This window comes from Scyliorhinus canicula, chromosome 13 (assembly GCF_902713615.1).
Source record: "Scyliorhinus canicula chromosome 13, sScyCan1.1, whole genome shotgun sequence".
NCBI lineage: Eukaryota > Metazoa > Chordata > Chondrichthyes > Carcharhiniformes > Scyliorhinidae > Scyliorhinus > Scyliorhinus canicula.
Window position 1 is genome coordinate 75704360 of NC_052158.1, and position 7346 is coordinate 75711705.

Here is a 7346-nt window from a genome sequence, read left to right on the forward strand (position 1 = left end):
AAACACTGGTGTGGCAAGCCCAGTGCCCCTAGGCTCTTTGCCTACTTACCACCTCAGCTCCCCACAGAATCACTTCCGCCAGGTTCATATTTTTAAAAAGAAGTACTAATCGGCGCCAGAATGACCACTTGCAGGGGAGGCCGATGAATGATGGGAAGCCGTTGTTTATAAGACCATAAGACAATAAGATATAGGAACAGAATTAGGCCATTTGGCTCATCGAGTCTGCTCCGCCATTCATATTTTTTTTATCCCCATTCTCCTGCCTTCTCCCCATAACCCCTGAGCCCTATTAATCAAGAACCTATCTATCTTTGTCTGAAAGACACTCAGTGATTTGGCCTCCACGGCCTTCTGCGACAAAGAGTTCCACAGATTCACCACCCTCTGGCTGAAGAAATTCATCCACTCTGTCCAGGCCTCACAGTAGCCTGTAAGTTTCACTAAGATCCCCCCTCATCCTTCTAAACTCCAACAAGTACAGACCAATGTCCTCAACTGTTCCCCATATGACAAGCTCTTCATTCCAGGGATCATTCTTGTGAACCTCCCCTAGACTCTTTCCAAGGCCAACACGTCCTTCCTTAGATACGGGGCCCAAAACTGCTCACAATACTCCAAATGGGTTCTGACCAGAGCCTTATATAGCCTCAGAAGTACATTCCTGGTCTTCCTGGTACGTTCCTAGCCCTCTTGACATGAGCGCTAATATTGCATTTGCCTTCCTGACTGAACCTGCACGTTAACCTTAAGAGAATCGTGAACAAAGACTCCCAAGTCCCTTTGTGCTTCTGATTTCCCAAGCATCTCCCCATTTAGAAAATAGTCTATGCCTCCATTTCTCCTTCCAAAGTATATAATCTCACATTTTTCCACATTGTATTCCAGCTGTCACTTCTTATAGTATCATAGAATATATAGAGCAGAAGGAGGCCATTCGGCCCATGGAGTCTGCACCGGCCCTTGGAAAGAGCACCCCACTCAAGCGCACACCTCCTCCACCCCAACCCCAATTAACCTTTTTGGACACTAAGGGCAATTTAGCATCACCAATCCACCTAACCCGCACATCTATGGACTGTGGGAGGAAACTGCGGCACCCAGAGGAAACCCGCGCACACACGGGGGAACGTGCAGACTCCAGAGAGTGACCCAAGCCGGGAATTGAACCTGGGACCCTGGAGCTGTGAAGCAACTGTGCTAACCACTATGCTATGTGCTACCCTTAAGTGGGTCGGTGCAGACCCGATGGGCCGAATATCTCCTTCTGCACTGTATGTTCTATGTTCTTTGCCTACTCTGCTCGCCTTTCCAAGAACTTCTGCAGCCCGCTTGCTTCCTCAATACTACCTGTCCCTCAACAGGTCTTTGTAGCATCATTTGGGGTCGCTCTTGTTGATTGTATAGAAATGGGGCTTAAGTGGTGATAATTGGTTTCTTGCCATGCTACAGCGAGATTTCGATTTCGCCTACGAGGACGGGCCAGTTGCTTTGCAAATTGTTTGGTGCCTGGCACGGTTCTGGGTTTCTGTCTCTCCCGCTATTCACTGGCCTTGTTTTGCGAGAGCGCAACAAGATCGGAGAATCTCGTCCCAAGTCTGCACCGACCCTCCAAAAGAACATCCTACCCAGGCCCAGACCCCTCCTCATTCCCACAAACTCACCTAATCCACACATCTCTGAATATCAAGGGGCAATTCAGCTTGGCCAATATACCTAAACTACACCTACTTGGACTGTGTGAGGAAACCGGAGCACCTGGAGGAAATTCATGCAGGCACGGGGGGAATCATGCAAGCTCCACACAGGTAGTCACCCAAGACTAGAATTGAAACCAGCTCCCTGGCGCTGTGAGGCAGCAGTGCTAACCACAGTGCCACCGTGGTACCCATTATCTGAATTTAGGTTCCTCAGCTACTCTGATGGGATTTTAATTTGTGTCCCTGGATCTTATTTCATGCCTCTGGGTTAGCATCCATTAGCATAACTACTGTCATCAAAGAATAGAATTTATCCCGGTCAACATTAATCCCTCATTTAAAACCACTAAAAAAGCAAGTTATCTAGCCATTATCATGTTGCTGTTGTGATAGCTTGCTGTGTCCTGTTTTTTCCTACGGTACAACAATGACTGCACTTCCAAAGTCCTTCATTGGCGAGAAAGCGCTTTGTAATGTTCTAAGGCCATGGAAGGCGCTTTGGAAATTCAAGTTTTCTTTTTCTTTCCTTTGAAGGAAACGTGATAAGCTGAGCAGTTTGTCTCGTGGTGTTAGATCACGTTTCTCCTCCATCGGATGCGAAGGTGGGACCTTTAGATTTCTTAATCATTATTTGGGCTGTGGGAGAATTGACTGTGTAAATATCAACATAATTCATAAAGTTATGATTTGTTGTCTAGTGTCAAGAAAGACTGTACTTTTGCTGACAGGACAACTTCCAATGCAATGCAATTTTGTATGTTTTTTATTGGAATTCCTACAACATTTTGTTGGCACAACTCTTGCCTGACCTATGGTTTGCCAATGTCTATTGTAGCCCAGATTCAGTCTTGCTGTCCATTTGAGATCATTTAGTCACCTCCAAGAGAGTACCCCATACTGTAAGCTCTCCTGGCATTGACTAGACCACCGATGGGGAGGCGGTGGCATAGTGGCATTCTCTCTGGACTAGTAATCACTAGTAGGACCCACTGGGGATCCAGGTTCGAATGCCACCATGGCAGATGGTGAAATACGAATTGAATAAGACAAATCTGGAGTTAAAAGTCTAATGATGACCATGAAACCATTGTCATTTGTTTTAAAAATCAATCTGGTTTACATTTACCTGGTCCTTACCTGGTCTGGCCTACATGTGACTCCAGATCCAAAGAAATGTGGTTAACTCTTAAATTTTCCTTAAAGAGCAATAAATGACTTACTGTCCATAGACTATGTACCAAATAAGTGATTTACACATATACACAAAAACACAAAGTTGACGTGCACAATTAAGTGTAAATATAATATAATATCTACATATACACAGATCATTCCTGTATCTTTGGCCTGAAATTTAACCCATCAACCTCCCCACAACCAGATCTGTTGAGAATAGACCTTGTGGGATGGTTAAAATATAGGCAGATTGGTATTAACCAGATGCATGCTACAGATTTTAACAGGCATGTTTTGTGCAACACATGAGGTCCTTTTCCCAGGCAGACAAGGACCTCACTGAAATTATGAAGATGGGATTCTCTAGCTGCACCTGCCTGGTGACCAGAGAATCCCACCCGAGGTCAATGGACTTTTCCATTGTCTGCGTCTCGCCCGTGGTGATCGTGCAGTGGATGGGGTGGAAGAATCCAGTCCAAGGTCTCATGATGTCACGCACACGCTGACCCTATTTTAACCAACAGCAGTGAGATCTGCACTGGATGATAATCTCACCAGGGAAATCAGGCACTAAGGAGCGGTAGTCCCAAAGGGAGGACAGAAAGGTAGGCTAATTTTATTTTTTTGAAGATTTCCTTGTGGGCCTGGAGAAGCAAGAGTATTCCTTTGTGCTCCACACAGATCCTTGGACCTCCCCTGTCTTGAGCTTTTCGCAATCAACTTGGACCACCACCTCTAAATTTTCTATGGTCCGCTCCAGTGGCAACCTGGTACCAAAGCTCTGGTTGTACTTACCCACACCTAATCATCAGTGGCAAGCTATTTGATGCTGGCTCATCATTGCAGCTGGGTTGAACCAATTTAGATGGGGTTAGGAGCTAAAAAGCCCTCGGCCTCATGTCGTCAAGTGATCCTAATTCCTGGCCTGCTGACCGCAGCACACGCCATACACTCTTTACAGACAGCTCAAATCAGACTTACAGCATAGGTTGTCCATGCATAAATATGTAAAATGATTCAGAGAGATACATTTTCAAAAAATTAATAATGAGTAGCTGGCCTTCTAGGATGCTTAATTAAAATGAGGTCCCATGTAGCTAAAATGAAGAAACAACACTCAAAGAGAGAAAAATGAATTGCAGTTATACAGCAGCTATCACGATATCAATAAATCACAATTAGTTTTTAGCCAATTAATTACTTGAGTGCAGTCACTGTTGTAGGAAATATGGTGGCTATTTTCTACACAGCAAGATCTTTCAAACAACCATGAAAAAAGTTACATGATAATCTATATTTTATTGATGTTCATTTGAGGGATAAAAATTGAACAAGGCAAGGGTTCTGGGGGGTGGAGGGGTGGCGGGGTTAGGGGGGGGGGGGGGGGGGGTGGCATGGTGCTGTGTAGTGGTGTTGGGGAGAAAACACCACACCTACTCTTTTATTTTGAATAAAGTTATGGGATCTTTGATGTTTCCCTGGGAAGGCAGACAGTACCCTAGTTTCACAGCTGCGCCAAAAGACAAATACATACAGGCCCACATAGTGAGGGAGAGGTTAAACAAATCAACAGCTGCAGAGTTACCTTGGTGAATGGAGGACCGCTAATTGGGAGTTCGAAAGTAATGTTGGAAAATTACCTGCTTTGAGACATTTTACTCATCACCTAAGCTGAACCCAAATTCAGATGCCCTCATTATTTTGCCCTTTAATAATAATTAGGAGAATATAGCTGTCAGTAAAACACATCAATAGCATTCTAGTTAGATTTTCAAGAGGTGGAAACTCAGAATTTTGTCATTGTCCCTGTGGATAATAATCTAAAGCAGTTCCAATATTCCCCAGTCTCATTTGGTTCTCTTCAAAAATACAGAGCTCCCTCAGCCTTGGGCTATTGTTCTGAATTAAGTCAATTTACCCTAAAAATCACAGCCTGCAGAAAAATAATGAACTGTCTATTGAGCAAAGCCTGTCTATGGATCTAAACAAGTAAATGGATACGGTGGGTTAAAATGCTCCTTTGTTATAACAATAATGTATCATTACAACTTTGTATTCACTTCCAGCAAACCATTATTATGTCTCCAGTTTTATAGAGCTTTTTTTTTAAATTTAAAGGACCCAATTCATTTTTTCCAATTAAGAGGCAATTTAACGTGGCCAATCCACCTATCCTGCACATCTTTTGGGTTGTGGGGGCGAAACCCACGCAAACACGGGAAGAATGTGCAAACTCCACACTGACAGTGACCCAGAACCGGGATTGAACCTGGGACCTCGGCGCCGTGAGGCAGCAGGGCTAACCCACTGGGCCATGGTGCTGCCTTACAGAGCTGCCTTCTGCACATAAGACACATCTCCTGAAGGAATGCTGTGTTTTGATCTTTATCTAAAAGCCTGACAGGTTCAAGCCACAGATGCACAATAAAACGTGCCAGATTCTAGATCAGGAGGTACTATTGCTACATTCCCTATTTGCTCCATTACAAAAATAGATATTGGGCAGTGAGAATCAACTCTTGTATACCTGGGATACCCAGACCACGGGGAACTTGTGAATAGACCAAATTTGAGAATGCAGAACAGAAATTGCAAGGTATAGTTTGATTTTATACATTAGATATGTCCTCATGGCGCTGCAGAGAAAGATAAAATAACCCAATTTCTCCAATACGGCCCGGAATATTTATTTCACGCAAATCCTTGATTTTCTTCAGCATTTTCCCCCTAAAGAGCCACGATGAAATATACTACAATACAAATGACGGAATGAAACTTCTGACATTTTGTTAAATTGACATTTTTATTAACTCTCTTCCATTTATTACATTGTATTATATGTTGAACATCAAATTTGCTTCCAAGTTGACTGCAGTTTGTCATGACAACACCAATTGTATTTGTCTCCTGATGATTGAGACTTTTGGATAAGGTGGTACCGTGCGCAATTGACCCTGACTGCATCAGCATTTGTACTGATGGTGCTGTAAGCACCAAAATATTACAGGTGCCAACTATTAAAACCTCAAGAAACTAAGACCTGGGACTTCTCCAATTCCCCCAGTCGCGTGTTACTCGGTGGTGCGCCGTTTGTTGGTGATGGGATTACCTACTCCTACCCCTTGTCAATGGGATTTCTCATTGAAGCCGCCCCACAAACCGGGAAACCAATGGGTGAGGGTGCGCTGCCGGCAGGAAAACGGAATCCCAATGGCCGGAGAATTCCGGCTCTGAGCTTGGATGACAGGTGATTGCTGCAAACCATATATGGCTTTATTCACCATTGCTGCCATTATGCTATTCCTTCTTTGTGGTGCCTTGCAATCACTTCTGGTCATCCACTTGCTTTCTTATCAGGTTTGGGTGTTGTGGTGGCGCAATGGTTAGCATTGCTGCCTCACTGCGTCGAGGACCCAGGTTCCATCCCGGCCCCAGTTACTGTCCATGTGGAGTTTGTGCATTCTCCCCGTGTTTGCGTGGGTCTCACCCCTACAACCCAAAGATGTGCAGGGTGGGTGAATTGGCCACACTAAATTGCACTTATTAGGAAAAAAAAGAATTGGGCACTTTAAATTTATTTAAAATATGAAAAAAAAAGAAATGGTGTCGTCTGCTGCCCTAGTCATTCCTCTCGCTTCTTTTAATCCTTTGCCTGTAGTGACATTTACACAACAAAATGGAACAAATTCTGACAAAGTGTACAGTCTCTCAGAATCATACAAAAAAAAACAGGGCTTTCCATTTTCCTGTATTTTATATTGCAATATTCAACATTAAGAATTTCCAATAAATTATTTTTTCAAGACACTACACAGGGGAAAAAAAACACATCACTGCTTTAAAGCAAAAAATAATCTAGATTATTGATTAAAGTAGCTCAATGTTCTGATTGCTGAGGCCTTCATGTGAACTTTTATGATTCAATATTTCAACAGGGGTGCTGACCCATTGATGTAAAGTATGGTTTTGGTTAAGCCTTGAAAAATGGAAGGTTAATTAAGTTGAAAATCATTTATTACTGTGCGATTTTAAGATGAGAATATTGTAGACCATCTAAGGTCAATGTGTTGTCATCTTTGGCTTGGTAACACCTTTCTGAGGTTGTGGCCTCAACGTTTCATTTGCAATGCATTTATTCCTGCGGTATCCCATTTCCTCTCTATATTCCAGATTCATAGAAAAATGTCCACTATTTTTAGTGTTTTAATTAAAATGAAACAGTCTGATGCCCAGTCATCATTTTCTATGTTGTTTATCAAATTATTTTCCCCTAATGTCAGACCAGACAGGACAGTTTATTCTGCATTGCCATTAGGTATTACTTGTTACATATCCTGGCTAAAGTCAGTGACATATCATTACCATATCTGAACACAGATGACCAATTTACAAGCGATGCATTGCTTGCTTTTCAGAAGTAGAGAAACACAAATGCCTTGGCCTTAACCTAACCTGCCAGTTTGCAGCCAG